The 22,863-nt window shown below is 42.9% G+C and overlaps 1 protein-coding gene and 1 pseudogene across 1 annotated transcript in view; one reads left to right on the forward strand and one right to left on the reverse strand.

The window, feature by feature from the left end:
* Positions 1 to 1,279: 1,279 nt before the first annotated feature.
* On the reverse strand, positions 1,280 to 1,379 carry LOC141130708 (U6 spliceosomal RNA; annotated as a pseudogene).
* A 511-nt stretch (positions 1,380 to 1,890) lies between these two features.
* CSRNP2 (cysteine and serine rich nuclear protein 2) overlaps positions 1,891 to 22,863 on the forward strand; it is an 88,228-nt gene continuing 67,255 nt past the window's right edge. Inside the window, exon 1 of the mRNA XM_073613712.1 lies at positions 1,891 to 2,407. The gene's annotated coding sequence lies outside the window, so the exon portion shown is untranslated. The remainder of the gene's footprint in view (positions 2,408 to 22,863) is intronic.

The following is a 22,863-nucleotide window of genomic DNA, read 5'->3' on the forward strand; positions in this document are numbered from 1 at the left end:
CACTCCTGTGATCCACAGATGTACAGCCAAATGTACTTCTCCTTCAACTGACGTCACAGAGCCGCTCTGGGCTCCTGACCATATTGTTGGGATCCACCCAGTGGCCTGATTGACAACTGGGTCCGGCTCTCGGCAAAGGGCTGACGGCCAAAGCCAGCTATGCCCACGCCCTCTCCAGCCCACTGCTCCAGTGAGCACTAAAGGGGCAGAGTGGAGAGGGGTGACTGAGAACTGAGCGACCAGCAGTCACGTGATCTCTCAGTCTTAGAGCTGACGTGCAACAGCATCCCAATATTACAGTATGGAGTTGAGTATGTGTTTTTTATGTACCCCAAACTTTTTCATATTTTTTTACATTTTTTTTTTTGTGTCCGGGGTGGTGCAAAAACCTGAAGCGGAAAAAAAAACTCATAAGTGAACAAAAAACCTGCATGTGAAACACACACTAAAAAGTGCACTTAAGAGTGTGCTTCAGTCAACCCCCCCCCCCCCCCCGAAGGAGTAGGACCTCTACCCTGATCCCCAAGGGTGCAATGCTCCTGACAGGGACTAAGGTTTACAATGGTCTGTCTAGCCAGAAGGCCTAGCCGACCCCGTTCTTCTATGTTAGCTGAAGCCAACCATCATATACTTGGTTGAGGGGCTCTCCCGAAGAGAGAACACCCCAGGGGCAGGGGAGGAAGCAACCTGAGGGCCACACATCCTACCCTTAGACGTCAGGGCAAGCCCGAGGACTCACACCCTTCATCCGTGAGAAAACACACACAAAAGCGAAAGCGGTGACAAACAGTGGGAGAAAAATAAATAAAAAATAAAAAAGTGGCCGTGCAATTGTGCGGTGGCCAGGCCCTGAGGCCTGGTAGACAAAAATTAACCCGGACTAGGCTATAAAAAGCACAGTGCAGAAAATAAGCTTTTGGTGGCTGTGACCATGTGCCTTTTCACACCGTAGGGCTCCACACCCAAGTGTTACTAAGAGCACCCCTAGGGCAACCACTCTTAGGGGGCCACAGACACTGTGGACCTTCTGCCTTCCCAGCCCACAGCCAAACAAGGTAGAATGTTCAAATCAGGAGGTAATGGGTCTTCCAGCTTTCCCGTGGGAATTACTCCCACAGGTTTCTGTTCCAGCTGGTACTAACCTTCCAAGCCCTCATCACTCCAGCAGAGATTCATAGCCACCACCCCAACCTTGGTCAGGTTAGAATGACAGTACAGAACCTCTGCTAGATCACTGATAAGAACAGATACTACACTTGATCTTAGCCAAAAGGCCAAGAAAAATATGTAATGCTTCATGAATGTGTGTGTCATCCTTGCACAGGGGCCATGCTAATCTCTGTATCGTTCCCATTTTAGCATATTGGCAGCAGCTGTCTTATCCAATGCCCACAACGCCCGGGCACTCCATCATTCTTTCCCTCTTCTACTATCAATCATCTCAGCTCTCCAAACACACAGTGGCTGATTGGAGCAGAACATAGAACCTTCAAGCTGTTTCCCATAGCAACCAATCATGACTGACCTCTGATGCTCCCACACCATTGAGGGAGAACCCGGGTTATTTATTTTAGGTAACAATTGCACTTTCAGTTCCATTTTCTCCCTCCTGTGTGAACCATTCAGCCTCACAACGAAAACAAAAGCATCCAATCCTCCCCACAACAACCACTAACTCTGACCACAGCCAGCACATCAAACATCGCGAGACTTCCCGGCCACGCCCCTACACTGTACAGTAATGGTGATCCCACATGATCCCAGAGCCATAGCCAGGCCCCAGTCCTTCCCCCTGTGCTCCCCATATCATGTCACTTCTTTACACCCGTCTACCCCACCATCGTCCCCGACCCCGCCCACACACTGCACCATCTCCCATCATGCCTTGCAACCGGGCGGACTACATTTCCCGACAGCCCACTGGGGCTCCGGTGACGTCACAATGCCTATAAGTGGTTACATTGTGGCGAGCTCAACCCATTGTTACCGATGTATCGAGCCGGGGCGGACAGGGCTGGACGTGGCTGCTGTCCCCGATCGCTCCCCCATTGAGAATCACTGCACTCTTCCTCCTCCTTATTCCCAACAATCACTCGCCGCCCTGTACTGTGTGTGTCCGAGCAGATCGAGGAGGACATGATCCCGATCTGACACCCCATGTCATTGATGTAGCCGCCTATCTCCTCTCCCTTCCGCCCCGGCTTCGATCAGGCTCGCTGCTGACCAATGCTCCATCCGTGCACAACCAGTCATCGCTGCCTGCCCACCGACACCCCCATACACACAGGCCGGATCGCCCCGACATTGCAGCAGCAGCACACCTCGGGACTCGCCCTTCACTAGCCGCCGATCTGCACGTCTGGGGTCCCATCGGACAGCCAGCCTGGGAGGAGGATCCGCGGACACAGTACGTATGGTGAATGTGGATGGACATTTAAATCCCCAGCCTGGGAGGATGGCCTCTCCTCCAATACACCATCCATGACTGGACATGGGGCCCAGAGCACAGCACCCCCCCCCCCCCCCCATATATACACATCACTACTATAGGGGGGCTTCATATAGACATCCCATAATAGTCTGCTGGGGGCTCCTTGTATTGCTGTACACAGAGCCTGCCTGCCTGGGCTCAGCTTTGTTCCAGGATTTCCCAGCAATCAGCTGCTACATAGATCTGTGCTAATAGCAGGCCTGGCTGAGTGTCAGCTGCTGCAGAACCTCTTATTACTGCCCTGCCTGTCATCTGAACTTCCCAATGGAAGGCATTCACAGGACTGCACAGACCTCTGTAATGTCATCATCCATCAATTTATGGTGAGCCTTGTCATTACAATGACACTTAGCTGCAGGGGATCCCACTCCTCCTCCAGTTATTGGAGTAGAATTGAGCTCCCTGATGTGTGATGGAGTGCAAAGTATATGGGAGAAATGGGGGGGGGGGGGGGGGGACAGTGGATGGATAGCTGGCCTCCCCTCTATCACAAGGGGAAAGGGTTCTGTGCTGGACTGACATGGGTGACAATCGGGAGGTATTGGGGGAGGTGACCGCCATTGAGTGCTGGAGTGCCTGGAACTCCTTCTTTATTGTTGACAATTAAATGTCAGCTTATCTTGTAATTACATACTGGATGGGAATGAGAGAGCCTTTCCAACTGTATGACTGGGCAGTCAACGTCTCTAAGTTTTATATATATACTGTATATGTGTTTAAAACGATTGCATAGCTAGAAGAATGTGAATCATACCTTATATGCACATCATTTGATTTGAATTGGTGTTCCTCCAAAGTACAGAGTCAGTTTTGAGATATATATATATATATATATATATATATATATATATATATATATATATACTGGTGGACAAAAATGAAAAAGCCCGTCTGTTTAATTTCTTTTTTTAAATTAAGTATTGTGTATACGAATACATACATGGGTATAAAATGTACTGTCTGCTAATTTTGTTGTGAACTACTGGACAAAAACGAAAGCTCTACTTACTATATGATTGATATTTCAAGGTTTCTAGGTTTTGTGTATATATCTGATATATGAATACATATATGTGTAAAAATGTAGCTTCTATTTAGATATGTTCCTTTTGAGAATGTATGTTTTCTTTGGAAGTTTAGATTATTGTATAATTTTCGACTGAATACAGAATTCTAGGTTTACAGCCGTGGTTCTCCACTTGGGTTCTATGGAAGGGTTCCTCTAGAGCAGGGGTCTCCAAACTTTTAATAAACAAAGGGCCAGTTTACTGACCTTCAAACTTTAGGGGGGCTGGTCTATGGCCAGCGGGGGTAGAAAATGTCCATGCATCAGTGGCAGTAAATAATACCATAGGCTTGGTGGTCAGTGGGTGTAAAAAAATAAAATACATCATTGGTGTCAGTGGAAGGAATAGAGCCCTGTAATTGGTGTTAGTAGAAGGAATAGTGCCCCAAGGGTTGGCTAAAGGCAAGCAAAGGGCCACATTCGACCAGTGATCTGCAGTTTGAAGACCCCTGCAGGGGTCTCTAAACAAAGGGCCAGTTTACTGTCCTTCAGAATTTAGGGGGGGATGCAGGCTGTGGCCAGCGAAGGGTTTTCTGGCGTCAGTAAGGTGAAATAGTGCCCCATTTTTGCAATGGTTGGAATTATGGCCCATTGTTGGAGGAATAGTGCCCCAAGGGCTGGATAAAGGCAAGCAAAAGGCTGCAGTTTGGAGACCACTACTCTAGAGGTTGTTAGGTTAGGGTTTTCCGAGCAGTGATCAATGTATACCCTCGGTTACACCAGTGATCCTTTAGGTTAGGGCAGGGGTAGGCAACCTGGGGCCCTCCAGCTGTTGGTGAACTACAAGTCCCATCATGCCTCTGGAAGTAATTGTAACTGCCGGCCTTGCAATGCCTCATGGGAAATGTAGTTCTGCAACATCTGGAGGGCCCCAGGTTGCCTACCCTTGGGTTAGGGTTTCTGTAAGGGGGATTCTGCTCCCTGTCCACCAATGTAAGGAGCATTCTTCCAATTGACTATCACCTTGGTGTACTGTGAGCTGTAGATATATCTATTCAACTGATAAGTTATTTCAATGTTTTGCATGTAAATGGTGTATTTTGTCTGTCCCTAAACCTTTAACTAGTCATTTGCTATCTTTTCTCTTTCTGGACTATTTGAATTTTTGCTTTGTAAAGATTTGAGGCCTAGTAGCAAAATGGCTTCAACTCCAGCCCTCAGGTTCTTATCAAGACTGCATTCTCATAGCTGTTCTTTTTAATCCAGTTCTCCTTGCAAATAAATTGTCCAGATGAACACTTGTTATAACACGTTTTTGGTATTTAAATTCAGAGAACCCCCCTTCAAATCTGTAACTGCAATTATTACTGGTTTCTGCTTGACCAGTGGTCCTTGTCAAATGTGGTCTCAAATCGTATTACTCTGGAATTTAAGATATTTCTGGGACGGATGCCAAGACCTAAATGTATAGGATGTGTGAGGACATTTTCATTGCCACCATGTGTCACCAGTAAATGTTTCTTTGTAAATTTTGCAACATTGTAGAGAATAAAGAAAACGTTCCAGTGTTTATTTGGAAGTTGCATTTTCTTGTAATTCATGCAGCTGCTGAGTAGTGTAAGATGTTTTGAAATATCCAGAGCATCCGTTGGGATTGTCTAAATTTTGCATGATGCCTTAGAGGAATTGCAGCAACAGATGGATGCACAAAGTCTTAACATTTCACCAGCAAATTCTTAGCACTCTGAGGGTGTAATGGACTTTAATTCATAGTTGCCATTTTAAAGGTATACAGTAGATGACTTTGTAATTCTCCTATAGCGGCAAGTAAAGCAGTCTATAGGCATACTGAATGCATCAAGAGCTTGTACTAATAATCTCAACAAGGATTAGTGATATGCACACGGATGGTTGTTTTACAGCCCTACTTAACAAAATCCCAAAAGTTCTCATGTGGGGGTGTCTAAACTATAAAGTAGAGCTATGGTTAAACTGATATACAGAGCATCCGGAAAGTATTTCATTTTTCCACATTTTATTATGTTACAGCCTTATTGCAAAATGGATTAACTTCATTATTTTCCTCAAAATTCTACAAACAGTACCTCATAATGACAAAGTGAAAGAAGTTTGTTTTAAAATCTTTGCAAATTTTATCAAAAATAAAAAATGAAACAAATCACCTGTACATAAGTATTCACAGCTTTTGCCATGACACTGAAAATTGTGCTAAAAATTGAGCTCAGGTGCATCCTGTTTCCCCTGATCATCCTTGAGATGTTTCTACAACTTGATTGGAGTCCACCTGTGGTAAAGTCAGTTGATTGGACATGATTTGGAAAGACACACATCTAGGGCTGCAACTAACGATTATTTTCATAATCGATTAGTTGGTCGATTATTGTTTCCATTAATCGGTTAATAACCTACCTTAAAAAAAAAAAAGTGTGGTGTATAATTTAGTTAATATGTAAAGTTTTAAAAAAAGGCAATTTAATCTTAAATATCTCTATGCAGCAGTAATTATAAATAACCAACTACATGGTTAGGGAGCAAAATATCTAATCCACTCTGAAAATAACAGACAGAAGACATATGCTGCATATACTATTAGAGGAGAGATATACTGTATATACTGTTAGAGGATATACACTATTAAAGGGTGAATCTGGTAAATATCATCAGACTCAGATCAAATTTTTTTTATTTAAAAAAACAATGTCTTCCTTCAAAAAAAAGTCATTTTAAGAACGTTCGTTTGATTTTCTAATCGTTAGTGGGGTCAAATCGACATTCATTTTCAACCACATTTTCAATTTGGAAATAATAAACTTCTTGGTCAAAGGAATTATCAGACCGTGTATGTGGTTTTCGTCCAGAAATTACATTCATTTTAAAAACAGAATGTTAAAAATAAGTGAAAATTTCAAACAACATTCTTTCATTCAGCGATTGTACAAAGATTTTTCGTCTGAATAATCTCGTCTGAAAATTAGCCAGCATAAGGCTTGGTACACACCTATGCAGTTTGCTTTTGATCTGTTTCTTCAGTGCTTTTTTTGCTGTGCGTTTTGATTTTTGCGCACATGATTTTGCTGCAATTTGCATTTTTTTGGCCAATTTGTTGTTGGGCAGATTAAAAAAACACAAATTGCTGCAAAAATGCATTACATGCTTTTTCTGCAGCTTCTCTATTGAAGTATATTGAATCAAAAAAGCACAGTTTTGCGCTAAAAAAAAAAAGTCCCGTGACCCTTTCCAAATATGCAGCAGCTGAAAAAAGCATTGATGTGAACGTGTCTCATAGGAAACCATGTAAATGAACTGTAGTGCGTTTCTGCAAAAAGCACCAAAAAACACATAGATGTGAACCAGGTCTAAGATGTTTAGTAACATAGTGGGGTTAAAAAAAAAAAAAACTAAAATTAGCTCTTTATAGTACAAAAAAAGCAAATAATCACTGATGTAAGGGGTTCATTTTTTTACTGTAGAACTCTGAAAGTAATATTTGCTCTTTTTGTACTATAAAGGGCTCATTTTAGGTTTTTTTAACCCCATTATGTTACTGGCCGAATAATCGATTATGAAAATAGTAATCGATTAATTTCATAATCTATTAGTTGTCGATTAATTGATTTGTTGTTTTAGCCCTGCACACATCTGTCTATATAAGGTCCTACAGTTAGTGCACGTCAGAGCACAAACCAAGCCATGAAGTCCAAGGAATTGTCTGTAGACCCCCAAGACAGGATTGTATTGAGGCACAGATCTAGGGAAGGGTACAGAACAATTTCTGCAGCATTGAAGGTTCCAATGATCACAGTAGCCTCCATCATCTGTAAATGGAAGAAGCTCGTAACCACCAGGACTCTTCCTAGAGCGTGCCACCCGGCCAAATGGAGCATGGGGGGGGGTCTTAGGGAGGTGACCAAGAACCCGATGGTCACTCTGACAGCGCCAGCATTTCTCTGAGGAGAGAGGATGACCTTCCAAAAGAACAACTATCTCTGCAGCTCTCCACCAATAAGGCCTGTATGGTAGAGTGGTGAGATGGAAGCCACTTCTCAGTAAAAGGCACATGACAGCCCGCCTGGAGTTTGCCAAAAGGCACCTGAAGACCTCTCAGACCATGAGAAACTAAATTTTCTGGTCTGATGAAACAAAGATTGAACTCTTTGGCCTGAGTGGCAAGTGTCATGTCTGGAGGAAATCGGGCACCGCTCATCACCTGGTCAATACCATCGCTACAGTGAAGCATGGTGGTGGCAGCATCATGCTGTGGGGATGTTTTTCAGCAGCAGGAATTGGAAGACTAGTCAGGATTGAGGGAAAGGTGAAAGCAGCAATGTACAGAGACATCCTTAATCAAAACCTGCTCCAGACCTCAGATTGGGGCGAAGGTTCATCTTACAACAGGATGACGACACTAAGCACACAGCCAAGATAACAAAGGAGTGGCTACGGGACAACTCTCTGAATGTCCTTGAGTGGCCCAGCCAGAGCCCAGACTTGAACCCGATTGAACATCTCTGGAGAGATCTGAAAATGGCTGTGCATCGACGCTCCCCATGCAACTTGATGGAGCTTGAGCGGTCCTGCAAAGACGAATGGGAGAAACTGCAGGGCGGAGCTTCACCACTACACACATCACCTGCTGCCATCTCATCAGCTGTTCGTTCAGAACAGGCTGTTTTTAGCGGTTTCATTGGTGCTATTGTGCCGCTGCTTTTTACCTTTTACGCCATTGTTGGCGCTTGTGTGTTTTTTACTCAATAAATTACCCACCTTACGGTATACGCTTAGATTTTTGCTCTCTTTTTTGTGGGTTGCTGCATTCCCCTGACCATACATTCCTTTGGAGCCAATACCCATATCTTCCTTTCGGAGTGTCATTTGATGATGTGGAATTGGATGTCCAGAGTGGCAGATGAGTGCTGACCTGTTTCTGAGCAGATACATGCGTTTATGACCTCCTATAATAAGAGGTCCCCCCAATTTGGTAAGCACATTTGTGTGTGTATGGTGGAAGATATCGTCACTTTTTACAGAAGCCTGTGTTCCCCTTTCTGCACACGAGGGATCTTCTCTTCTGTTTTATGTCTCTATAGGTTATGGACTTTTTATATCTACATGCGCTGCACTAACATTGTTTTTTGAATGGGAGAAACTGCCCAAAAATGTGTGCCAAGCTTGAAGCATTATACTCAAAGACTTGGCTGTAATTGGTGCCAAAGGTGCTTCAAAGTATTAAGTAAAGGCTGTGAATACTTTATGTACGTGTGATTTATTTTTTTTTTAATTATTTTTTGTTTATTTTGAAAAGATTTTAAACACATTTAATTCAGGTTGTCATTATGGGGTATTGTTTGTAGAATTTTGGGGAAAATAATGACTTTAATCCATTTTGGAATAGAGCTGTAAAAAAGTGAAGCGCTGTGAATACTTTCCAGATGCAGTGTATGCTCAGTTGAAATGCATTTGTATTGGCTACAAATTCTTTCTTACCAATTGAATTTTAGTGTTCTCTGGACAGTCATGTCATCTAGGACACCCATTCAGTAAATATAGCTAGGTACCTGACCTAACTGGCTGCAGGGCCTGGTGGTGACTACATTTATGTTTTTAAAGCATATCTTCACTTACACTAGCCTTTTTCAATCAGGGTGCCTAGACAAAATGCCTAAAAATTGCCCCAAAATTCCTGACAAATTGTGTACAAGTCAGCAGATGCATCTTGCCTGCCTTTTTTACACAAATCCACAGGTTTACATTGTGCAACATTACAGCCTTCGGCACTGTGTAGGCCAGCTGCCAGTGTCCTAATACCATTGGATAAGGAGGACATTAGGCACCTTCATAGCATCCTTGACAACACCCCCCCCCCCACCCACCCCCCGGCCGCTGTCAGCACTGGGGTCATTTTAGCTGCATGGGGAGAGAAAATCAGGAATAAATGTTGCAATACTAGTCAGATCTAGTGTGTAAAAGTGGATTTGCTTTGGAAAAATAAATTACCTCTGATTTTAGGTGTCCTACATATGTTACTGCTGCAATATGTAAATTTCCTGCTTGTGTAATTAGCTCACAGATTTTTCCAGAAGTCTACACTAAGATACAAGTCAGATTTTTAATAACCCCCTGCAACAAAATGTCATTTTTTGGTGAGATACTCCCAAAGGGGAATTACATCTAAAGGGATGCAGACCTTGCCACTCTCCTCATTAGTGCCCTGCAGGTGCACTGGCTGATGGATAATTATAAAACCACTCCCATACAGATGCACATGGACACAGACAAACCAATATTTCTTCAAAATAACAATAGGTAGAAATCTGCAACAAAGTTTGATAAAATCCCTGCAATGTACATAGATCGCCAAGAGAGGAAGGTTGTTTTTCTCAACAAAAGTGGAGTTACTCTTTAAGCAGTGTGGTTTGGTGAAGCTTCACTTCAGCCATTAGAGGGTGAACAACAGCTGTAACACACAGCATATGATATCAGTGTGCAATGCAGCAGAGTCTCAATGGTTCCCACCAATGACCCCTCTGCTCCCAGTCCCACTGTACAGTGCCTTGCAAAAGTATTCCCCCCCTGGCATTTTTCGTGTTTTGTTGCCTCACAACCTGGAATTAACATTGATTGTTTGAGGATTTGCATCATTTAATTTACAGAGCAAGCCCACAACTTTGAAGATTTTTTTTTTATTGTGAAGCAAACAAAAAATAGGACAAAATAACAGAAAAAGTCAATGTGCATAACTATTCACTTCCCCTAAAGTCAATACTTTGTAGAGCCACCTTTTGGGGCTATAGCAGCTCCAAATCACTTTGGATAAGTCTCTATGAGCTTGCCACATCTTACCACTGGGATTTTTGCCCATTCCTCCTTGTAAAACTGCTCCAGCTCCTTCAAGTTGGATAGTTTGCGCTTGTGAACAGCAATCTTTACATCTGACCACAGATTTTCTATTGAATTGAGGTCTGGGCTTTGACTAAGCCATTCCAACACATTTACATGTTTCCCCTTAAACCACTCAAGTGTTGTTTTAGCAGTATGTGTGGGGGTCATTGTCTTGCTGGAAGGTGAACCTCCATCCTAGCCTCAAATCACACACAGAGTGGTACAGGTTTTGTTGAAGAATATTCCTGTATTTAGCACCATCCATCTTTCCCTCAACCCTGACCAGTTTCCCAGTCCCAACTGCTGAAAAACATTCCCACAGCATGATGCTGCCACCCCAATGTTTCACTGTGGGGATAGTGTTCTTTGGGTGATGTGATGTGTTGGGTTTGCGCCAGACATAGCATTTTCTTTGGCCAAAAAGTTAAATTTTAGTCTCATCAGACCAGAGCACCTTCCTCCATACATTTTGGGAGTCTCCCACATGCCTTTTCGCAAACTCAAAACGTGCCATTTTGTTTTTTGCTGAAAGTAATGGCTTTCTTCCGGCCACTCTGCCATAAGCGTACGGCTTATTGTCGTCCTATGTACAGATACTCCAGTCCCTGCTATGGAACCCTGCAGCTCCTCCAGGGTTACCTTAGGTCTTTGCGCTGCCCCTCTGATTAATGCCCTCCTTGCCCGGTCCGTGTGTTTTGGTGTGCGGTCATCTCTTGGCAGGTTTGCTGTTGTGCCATGTTCTTTTCATTTGGTTATGATAGATTTGATGGTGCTCCTAGGGATCATCAAAGATTTGGATATTTTTTTATAACCTAACCCTGACTTGTACATAACAACATTGTCCCTTACTTGTTTGGAGAGTTCCTTGGTCTTCATGGCAGTGTTTTGGTTAGTGGTGCCTCTTATTTAGGTGTTGCAGCCTCTGGGGCCTTTCAAAAAGGTGTGTATATGTAATGACAGATCATGTGACACTTAGATTGCACACAGGTGGACATCATTTCACTAATTATGTGACTTCTTAAGGTAATTGGTTGCACCAGAGCTTTTTATGGGCTTCATAATAAAGGGGGTGAATACATACGCACGTGCCAATTATCAGTTTTTTATTTTTCTGAAAAATAGTTTTATGCATATATTTTTCTAATTTTACTTCACCCACTTAGACTATTGTGTTCTGATCTATCACATATAATTCCGATTAAAAAAAACATTGAATTAAAGGCTGTAATGTAACAAAATAGGTAAAAAGCCAAGGGGATGAATACTTGTGCAAGGCACTGTACATGATAATACAGGAAGCTAATATTAATGTAGAATTAAACAGGTTTTCCAAAATAGTTATTATTCATGACATGCCTTAAATGTAACCATCAGTTACTTGTGTGCTTATGCTGCCTCTCTGTCAAATTGTCAAGCCAACAAATGTCTGGTGTCATAGCTGTTCACATGTGCAGCACAGTGGTAACTGCAAATCAGAGGACTAAGATGGCAGCTTCCATGACTGTAAATGATTGGAGAGTTTAGTTCTTCTTAAGACATATACAAGTACTTGTTATGTTCTTTTGTTATGTTGGCATGACCTCTAACTAAGCCTTGTAAGGGTGATGTATGTGAGAAAGGGGTAGTCTCCTGGTGGGGATGAACTATGTTGCTTTTATGGATGAATAAAAATTGAGCAGAGTGACATGATCGGAGTGTAGCTTCTCTATTTCTGCGTGTTATGGCTGTTAAAAAAAATAATAAAATTGCATTTTCATGATGTCTATTCCACCTTTACCTTCACAGTACAACCAATTTTTTATTTTTATTTATTTCAGGTACTTTTATAGCGCCGTCAATTTACGCAGCAGTTTACATATATATTGTACATTCACATCAGTCCCTGCCAATTTATTTGTCCTGGGACGTTGTGAGACACATCACATACAGTATGACCAATGAATAACTCGTTTCCAACATTGTTGTTAAATACTGCATATATAAAGAGGATAAAATGGAAACAAGCTAATTTGTAATGGATCCATATTAATGCATTTCATACATATAGTGTTAACCATATACAATCCAACTGGCATACATCAAAACAAAATTTGCATCCATAAACTTGATGCGTTTCGTGGCTTTGTTCACTCTTCAGGAGTTGGATGCATGTATAGTAGGGTGGCACCGATACTACGAGGGGGTGCTAATAAGTACTGAGCTTTACCTAGAAAAAATTGAGCGAGAAAGCTGTAAATTGCAGGGTGTACTAGCCAATTTGTTTATATTCAATGGTGTAAAAATCAACTGCCTATGGTTTTACTTATCTTCCTTTTTCAGGTCCAAAGTGAACATGGCAGGACCTCCAGAAAAATTAAATGTGGAAGAGCATAGGACCATAATCAAGTTCCTGTTTCTTCAAGGGAAAGATGCGATGCAGAACTGTGATGAAATGTCACAAACTTTGGGTGACAGTGGCCCTTCATATGTATCAGTTAAACGTTGGGTTGCCAATTTTAAAACTGGCCATTTTGGTGTTGAAAGTGAGAAACCCAGTGGAATTCCTGTTTCTGTCTCTGTGCCTGCAAATGTGAAAGCCATCCATGACATGATCATCGAGGAGTGCTGAATATCAGCCAAAAGTATTGATACATATCTGGGAATATCATGTGATAGAGTTGGTGCCATTATCCTCAACGACTTGGAAATGGAAAAGCTTGCAGCAAAGTGGATCCCAAAACTTTTGCAGGCACAGAGACAGAAACAGGCCTTTCACTGGGTTTCTCATTTTCAACACCCAAATGGCCAGTTTTAAAATTGACGACCCAATGTTGCATATGAAGGGCCACTGTCACCCAAAGTTTTTTTGACATTTCATCATGGATCTGCTTCGCACCTTTCCCTTGGAGAAACAGGAACCTGATTATGGTCCTATGTTCCTCCACATTTAATTTTTCTGGAGGTGCTGCCATGTTCACTTTGGACCTGAAAAAGAAAGATAAGTTAAAATCATAGGTAGTTTTTTGTACCACTGAATATAGATAAATTGGCCAGTACATCCTGCAATTTACAGCTTCCTTGCTCAATTGTTTTACTTGTACTCATGCAATGCTCCGATGCTTAATCTGATACCTCCAGGAATGAAGAGGCGTCACCCCCGGAAGTCAGTGGGTGGAGAGAAGTCAACAACACGCTGGCAGGTAAGCTGGCCGGGGTGCAGCCGCTATGTTCCCAAGACAAATGCGAGGTGTTCCGTCAGAATCAGGGACCCATCAGATTCAGTAACGGACAGAGGCGGACTGACCATTGAGCCACTCGGGGGCCCCATCAGGGTTGCCAGCCTCAGTAGAACCGGGGAAAGTATGTATAAATCTGTGGGTTTTTTTTTTTACATCTGTCTGTGTATACTGTGTGATTGTATACAATGTGTGTGTGTGTGTGTGTATATACTGTGTGGCCCCATAATCTCTGATTGCCTGGGGGCCCCATAATCTCCGATTGCCCGGGGGCCCCATGAGTTATCAGTCCACTCCTGGTAACGGAAGTGACGTTCTGTCAGAACACCACAACGCCTATCTTGTTACATCCTGCACTCGGCTACAGTCAGAAGGTGGCAGCAGACATCTTGTTACACCCAGCCCATACGGTGCCTTGCAAAAGTATTCACCCCCTTGGCATTTTTCGTGTTTTGTTGCCTCACAACCTGGAATTAACATGGATTGTTTGAGGATTTGCATCATTTAACCACTTGAGCCCCGGACCATTATGCTGCCTAAGGACCAGAGGTCTTTTTCCAATTTGGCACTGCGTCGCTTTAACTGCTAATTGCGCGGTCATGCAATGCTGTACCCAAACGAAATTTGCGTCCTTTTCTTCCCACAAATAGAGCTTTCTTTTGATGGTATTTGATCACCTCTGCGGTTTTTATTTTTTGCGCTATAAACGGAAAAAGACCGAAAATTTTGAAAAAAAATGATATTTTCTACTTTTTGTTATAAAAAAAATCCAATAAACTAAATTTTAGTCATACATTTAGGCCAAAATGTATTCGGCCACATGTCTTTGGTAAAAAAAATGTCAATAAGCGTATATTTATTGGTTTACGCAAAAGTTATAGCGTCTACAAACTAGGGTACATTTTCTGTAATTTACACAGCTTTTAGTTTATGACTGCCTATGTCATTTCTTGAGGTGCTAAAATGGCAGGGCAGTACAAAACCCCCCCAAGTGACCCCATTTTGGAAAGTAGACACCCCAAGGAAATTGCTGAGAGGCATGTTGAACCCATTGAATATTTATTTTTTTTGTCCCAAGTGATTGAATAATGACAAAAAAAAAAAAAAAAAAAAATATTTACAAAAAGTTGTCACTAAATGATATATTGCTCACACAGGCCATGGGCCTATGTGGAATTGCACCCCAAAATACATTTAGCTGCTTCTCCTGAGTATGGGGATACCACATGTGTGGGACTTTTTGGGAGCCTAGCCGCGTACGGGGCCCCGAAAACCAATCACCACCTTCAGGATTTCTAAGGGTGTAAATTTTTGATTTTACTCCTCACTACCTATCACAGTTTCAGAGGCCATGGAATGCCCAGGTGGCACAAAACCCCCCAAAATGACCCCATTTTGGAAAGTAGACACCCCAAGCTATTTGCTGAGAGGCATATTGAGTCCATGGAATATTTTATATTTTGACACAAGTTGTGGGAAAGTGACACTTTTTTTTTTTTTTTTTTTTTTTTTTTGCATAAAGTTGTCACTAAATGATATATTGCTCACACAGGCCATGGGCATATGTGGAATTGCACCCCAAAATACATTTAGCTGCTTCTCCTGAGTATGGGGATACCACATGTGTGGGACTTTTTGGGAGCCTAGCCGCGTACGGGACCCCGAAAACCAATCACCGCCTTCAGGATTTCTAAGGGTGAAAATTTTTGATTTCACTCTTCACTGCCTATCACCGTTTCGGAGGCCATGGAATGCCCAGGTGGCACAAAACCCCCCCAAATGACCCCATTTTGGAAAGTAGACACCCCAAGCTATTTGCTGAGAGGCATGGTGAGTATTTTGCAGCTCTCATTTGTTTTTGAAAATGAAGAAAGACAAGAAAAAACATTTTTTTTTTTCTTTTTTCAATTTTCAAAACTTTGTGACAAAAAGTGAGGTCTGCAAAATACTCACTATTCCTCTCAGCAAATAGCTTGGGGTGTCTACTTTCCAAAATGGGGTCATTTGGGGGGGGGGTTTGTGCCACCTGGGCATTCCATGGCCTCCGAAACTGTGATAGGCAGTGAAGAGTGAAATCAAAAATTCACGCCCTTAGAAAGCCTGAAGGCGGTGCTTGGTTTTCGGGGTCCCGTACGCGGCTAGGCTCCCAAAAAGTCTCACACATGTGGTATCCCCGTACTCAGGATAAGCAGCAGAATGTATTTTGGGGTGTAATTTCACATATTCCCATGGCATGTTTGAGCAATATAACATTTAGTGACAACTTTGTGCAAAAAAAAAAAAAAAATGTGTCTCTTTCCCGCAACTTGTGTCGCAATATAAAATATTCCATGGACTCGACATGCCTCTCAGCAAATAGCTTGGGGTGTCTACTTTCCAAAATGGGGTCATTTGGGGGGGTTTTGAACTGTCCTGGCATTTTATGCACAACATTTAGAAGCTTATGTCACACATCACTCACTCTTCTAACCACTTGAAGACAAAGCCCTTTCTGACACTTATTGTTTACATGAAAAAGTTATTTTTTTTTGCAAAAAAATTACTTTGAACCCCCAAACATTATATATTTTTTTAAAGCAAATGCCCTACAGATTAAAATGGTGGGTGTTTCATTTTTTTTTTTCACACAGTATTTGCGAAGCGATTTTTCAAACGCATTTTTTGGGGAAAAAACACACTTTTTTAAATTTTAATGCACTAAAACACACTATATTGCCCAAATGTTTGATGAAATAAAAAAGATGATCTTAGGCCGAGTACATGGATACCAAACATGACATGCTTTAAAATTGCGCACAAACGTGCAGTGGCAACAAAATAAATACATTTTTAAAAGCCTTTAAAAGCCTTTACAGGTTACCACTTTAGATCTACAGAGGAGGTCTACTGCAAAAATTACTGCCCTCGATCTGACCTTCGCGGTGATACCTCACATGCATGGTGCAATTGCTGTTTACGTTTGACGACAGACCGCCGATTGCGTTCGCCTTAGCGCGAGAGCAGGGGGCGACAGGGGTGCTTTTTTTTTTTTTTTTTTTTTTTTTTCTTTATTATTTTTCTGCTTTTTTTATCTTATTTTTAAACTGTTCCTTTCATATTTTTTTTTTTTAATCATTTTTATTGTTATCTCGGGGAATGTAAATATCCCCTATGATAGCAATAGGTAGTGACAGGTACTCTTTTTTGAAAAAATTGGGGTCTATTAGACCCTAGATCTCTCCTCTGCCCTCAAAGCATCTGACCACACCAAGATCGGTGTGATAAAATGCTTCCCCAATTTCCCAATGGCGCTATTTACATCCGGCGAAATCTAAGTCATAAAATGCTCGTAGCTTCCGGTTTCTTAGGCCATAGAGATGTTTGGAGCTACTCTGGTCTCTGATCAGCTCTATGGTCAGCTGGCTGAATCACCGGCTGCATTCTCAGGTTCCCTGTTGAGACAGGAGAGCCAGAGAAAAACACGGAAGACGGTGGGGGGGGGGGGCATTCCCTCCCACGGCTTGTAAAAGCAGTCTAGAGGCTAATTAGCCGCTAGGATTGCTTTTACATGAAAGCCGACCGCTGGCTGAAAAGAATGATACCAAGATGATACCTAAACCTGCAGGCATCATTCTGGTATAACCACTCAAAGTCGTGAATGGCGTACCTGAAGACAAAAAAATGGTTAACAATAAAGCACAGTAAACGGTAAAGTATAAAAAATTGCATACCTGAAAAGCAAACATGATAAAACATAATAACAATAAAACATTGCAGAATAGAATACAGTAAAAAAGAGCAGAACAATAGAGAGAGAATAGAGAGAGAGAGATCAATAAAACGACAACTATTTTTTTTTATTTTATATATATATATTTTTTTTTTGACACTTTTTTTGTAACTAACTTTTGTAACTGTAACCGGTTCCAGGTTCGGGTCTCTCAAAATGCGATGGCATCTTGGGAGACCCTGTGAAAGTGTGCCTAGTCTGTGCAATGCTGTACCCTACGCTAATACTCAACTAGTGAATGGTAGCATTCAAAACATTCACCAATGCAAAGACCAGGATTGTCAGGACAGGAGGGACAATAATAGCGGGTGTCACGTCTATATCCGTGCTTCCTGCAGACACAACATCTTTTTTGGGGGGGTTCGTTGGGTAGGGGTACTCGGGAGGACATAAAGAAAATGCCTCTCATGCAGCCGACTGCATTTGGTTGGGGATGTGAATGGGGGAAGTACGGGCGCTGCAGAAGCGGTGGGTTCCCAATTAGGATTGGCGAATGCAGCAGGAAGGGCACTATGGGCACGACGGGCCTGTGTTTGTCTTCTTGGTGGCAGCGGGACACTACTTGTGCTTGCCACCTCACCAGCTTGAACTGCACTTATGGGACTCGCCACGTCACCAAGTGTTGCTGCAGTGCTGGTTTGACTACGACCGGGGTGTACTAGGGCGCTGGTGCTTGCCAGTTCACCAAAACGCTACCAAAAAAACTGTTAGCGATCGCAGGGATCAGGCCTGACTCTGCGAACGCTGCAGTTATGTGTTTAGTGTTTTGTAAGTGTCAGTGATCGATCGATACTGCACTTGGGTGGGCTGGGCTGGGCCGGGTGGAGGGGCAAAACGCAGGTGCTAGCAGGTATCTGGGCTGATCCCGCTAACACTGAGTTTTTGGGAACCCTAAACTGCTGGGGACGCTAGTATAGATCTGATCGGATCAGATATTGATCTGATCAGATACTATACCACTAAGGGAGGTGTACGGTGCGTGCGTGGGTGTTAGCGCTACTGGCGCTAACCTGACGCTGCCTGGGGCTTGCTTGCCAGTTCACCAAAATGCTACCAAAAAAACTGTTAGCGATCGCAGGGATCAGGCCTGACTCTGCGAACGCTGCAGTTATGCGTTTAGTGTTTTGTAAGTGACAGCGATCGATCGATACTGCACTTGGGCTGGGCCGGGCGGAGGGGCAAAACGCAGGTGCTAGCGGGTATCTGGGCTGATCCCGCTAACACTGCGTTTTTGGGAACCCTAAACTGCTGGGGACGCTAGTATAGATCTGATCGGATCAGATATTGATCCGTACAGATACTATACCACTAAGGGAGGCGTATGCTGCGTGCGTGGGTGTTAGCGGTACTGGCGCTAATCTGACGCTGCCTGGGGCGACGCATATCACCGCCGGGCGATCAGGGGGCTAAACCTTTATTCGGTAATAAACGGCGGGTGCCCTGACACTATAAAAAATAAACGAACTAACCAGCGTCAACCGTAACGTTTATACGGTGATCAGTGGTGAAAGGGTTAACTAGGGGGCAATCAAGGGGTTAAAACATTTATTAGATAGTATATGGGGGTCCCTGACGCTATAAAACGCTGACGGCGAACCTAAATATTTACGTCCCTAACTAGCGTCACCAGTGACACTAATACAGCGATCAGAAAAATGATCGCTTAGCAACACTGGTGACAGGGGGTGATCAAGGGGTTAAAACTTTATTAGGGGGGGTTAGGGGGGTATCCTAGACCTAAAGGGGGGTAATATTCACTGTCCTAACACTGTAACTGTCACAAACTGACACCATGCAGTAATCAGAAAAAAAAAAAAAAAAACCTGCTGGTGTCAGTTTGTGACAGGGGGGGGGGGTGATTGGGGGGGGATCGGGGGGCGATCGGGGGGGGGATCGGGGTGTTTTGTATGCCTGGCATGTTCTACTGTGTGTGTAGTGTGTTGTGCACTTACATTGATGTCTTCTCCCCTCGGCGCTGGAACGGAATACCGAGCTGAGGGGAGATGACATCATTTCCTTTGCTGCTGTTTAGCATACAGCAGCAAAGGAATGTTCCCATTGGCCGGCGGGGATCGCGAGGGGGGGGCCACGAACGGATGGCCTCCCCCTCATCTCGGATCGCCGGGGAACAGAACGGGACCGCCTCGGGCGGCGGGGGGGGGGTCCGATCGGACCCCCCACCCGCGGAAGGCAAATCACGTACATGTACGTGATTTTGCCTGCCCGTGCCGCTTTGCCGAACGTCGGCGTTAGGCGGTCCTTAAGTGGTTAATTTACAGAACATGTCCACAACTTTTGAAGATGTTTTTTTTTTTTTTTTATTGTGAAGCAAACAACACATGGGACAAACTGACAGAAAAAGTCAATGTGCACAACTATTCACCCTCTTAAAGTCAATACTTTGTAGAGCCACCTTTTGCGGCTATCACAGCTCCAAGTCGCTTTGGATAAGTCTCTGTGAGCTTGCCACATCTTACCACTGGGATTTTGCCCATTCCTCCTTTCAAAACTGCTCCAGCTCCTTCAAGTTGGATGGTTTGCGCTTGTGAACAGCAATCTTTAAGTCTGACCACAGATTTTCTATTAGATTGAGGTCTGGGCTTTGACTAGGCCATTCCAACACATTTACATGTTTCCCCTTAAACCACTCAAGTGTTGCTTTAGCAGTGTGTTTGGGGTCATTGTCCTGCTGGAAGGTGAACCTCTGTCCTAGCCTCAAATCACACACAGAGTGGTACAGATTTTACTGAAGAATATGCCTGTATTTAGCACCATCCATCTTTCCCTCAACTCTGACCAGTTTTCCAGTCCCCACTGCTGAAAACCATCCCCACAGCATGATGCTGCCACCACCATGTTTCTCTGTGGGGATGGTGTTCTTTGGGTGATGTGTTGGGTTTGCGCCAGACATAGCGTTTTCTTTGACGGCTAAAAAGTTTCATTTTAGTCTCATCAGACAAGAGCACCTTCCTCCATACATTTTGGGTCTCCCACATGCCTTTTAGCAAACTCAAAACGTTCCATTTTGTTTTTTGCTGAAAGTAATGGCTTTCTTCTGGCCACTCTGCCATAAAGCCAAACACTATGGAGCGTACGGCTTATTGTCGTCCTATGTACAGATACCCCAGTCTCTGCTGCAGAACTCTGCAGCTCCTCCATGGTTACCTTAGGTCTCTTTGCTGCCTCTCTGATTAATGCCCTCTTTGCCCGGTCCGTGAGTTTTGGTGTGCGGTCATCTCTTGGTAGGTTTGCTGTTGTGCAATGTTCTTTACATTAGGTTATGATAGATTTGATGGTGCTCCTAGGGATCATCAAAGATTTGGATATTTTTTTATAAAATAACCCTGACTTGTACTTCTCAACAACATTGTCCCTTACTTGTTTGGAGAGTTCCTTGGTCTTCATGGCAGTGTTTGGTTAGTGGTGCCTCTTAGGTGTTGCAGCTTCTGGGGCCTTTCAAAAAGGTCTGTATATGTAATGACAGATCATGTGACACCTAGATTGCACACAGGTGGACATCATTTCACTAATTATGTGACTTCTGAAGGTAATTGGTTACACCAGAGCTTTTTATGGGCTTCATAAAAAAGGGGGTGAATACATACGCACATGCCAATTATCAGTTTTTATTTCTGAAAAGTACTTTACTTCACCAACTTAAACTATTGTGTGCTGATCCATCACATATAATTCAGATTAAAAAAACATTGAACTAAATAATGTAACAAAATAGGTAAAAAGCCAAGGGGATGAATACTTTTGCAAGGCACTATATAGTGAAATTGCTTACAGCAGCCAAGTGCAGGGTATACCAAGATGGGTGTCAGGGGTGTTCTGACGGAATGCCACTTCTGTTACCGATTCTGACGGAACACCTGGCATTTGTCTTGGGGAAAACAACATAAAACGTGTTATTTAATATTTATTATAAGTTGCAGTGAGGCCAATCAGTGCTGCCTTTCAGTGCCCATCAGTCAATGCCACCTATCAGTGCTGCATATCAGTGCAGTCTCTATTGTGCTTTGAAAACTGTCACATGACATTAAAAAAAAATATCAGTAATTGGTATCGGCGAGTACATGGAAAAAAAGTATCTGTACTTGTATTCAGTCTTAAAAAAGAGGTATTTGTGCAACCCTAATGTATAGTATCTGTAAGATAAAACATCAGACCTGTAACAATCCTAATGGTATCTCGTAATACAAAGGGTAGTTCCAACTTCAAAAGCCACTAGAGGGGCTCTAATACTTACAAATCACCAGCTAAGAATAGACATGACAATATTTCCAAATGGTGATTGCCAGGGCAGTCTCACCCAGGAGCTGTGGAAGTATGACTCAGTGAGAACTGAAGGGGACAAACAGGAAGCAGATTCAATGTGGGCAGGCAATCCGTGATGGCACCCAAAGTAGTTGCTATAAAAAGAAGTTTAAGTATGCATATAGTGATAACTGAATAATGAAATCAAAATGGGTAATAAGCAACAAAAATAATGTAAAATGCTGGCTGTAATGTAACATTGAATAGTGCAAACATACAGTGAGTGTGTGAAAGGTGCAAAAAGCTGGTATAAGCAAGAGAAAGACACCTAATGCCTCGTACACACACAGTTGGATTTTCCAACAGAAAATGTTCGATGGGAGCTTTTTGTCGGAAATTCCGACCGTGTATAGACTCCATCGGACATTTTCCATCGGAATTTCCGTCACACAAAATTTGAGCGCCGGTTCTCAAATTTTCCGACAACAAAATCCGTCGTAAATTCCGATCGTGTGTACACAATTCCGACGCACAAAGTTCCACGCATGCTCGGAATCAAGCAGAAGAGCAGCACTGGCTATTGAACTTCATTTTTCTCGGCTCATCGTACGCGTTGTACGTCACCGCATTCTTTACGTTTGGAATTGCCGACCAACTTTGTGTGACCGTGTGTATGCAAGACAAGTTTGAGCCAACATCCATGTGAAAAAATCCATGGATTTTGTTGTCGGAATGTGCGATCGTGTGTACGAGGCATTAGTCTCAAAATTCAGTCCACAGAAAAAGGAGTGTGCCAGTAAAAAGAAGTAGACCACCACGTGCCCGGAGCGGAATATAAAGACAAAATATGGGCAGTCAAAGTGTAAATCACCAAGAACTTTCATTATACTATTACATAAATATTCAAGTAAGAATGAGCGATAAAAATAAAGTGCAGCACTGGGTGCAACCTAGCAGTAATTAGAGAAAACACATAATGTGTTTGTGAAAGGTACAAAAAACTGCACATGGTGGTATGAAAAAAAAAAAAGAAAATAATTACCTGCACAGTATCACAACTGTGCTATATAATAAAGAACCCAGATGCAGACATACCTTTAAAGCATAATGTCTCAAAGACATCTATAGCTAGCAGGTGTCAGAAGCGAATTAAACAATTGTTAGGATTGATGGGCCTAAACAAGAAAGGAAATGCTCAGAAATTGCAAAACTGTCTTAGACC

The sequence above is a fragment of the Aquarana catesbeiana genome, linkage group LG02 (genome assembly GCF_042186555.1).
Source record: "Aquarana catesbeiana isolate 2022-GZ linkage group LG02, ASM4218655v1, whole genome shotgun sequence".
In the NCBI taxonomy this organism is placed as follows: Eukaryota; Metazoa; Chordata; class Amphibia; order Anura; family Ranidae; genus Aquarana; species Aquarana catesbeiana.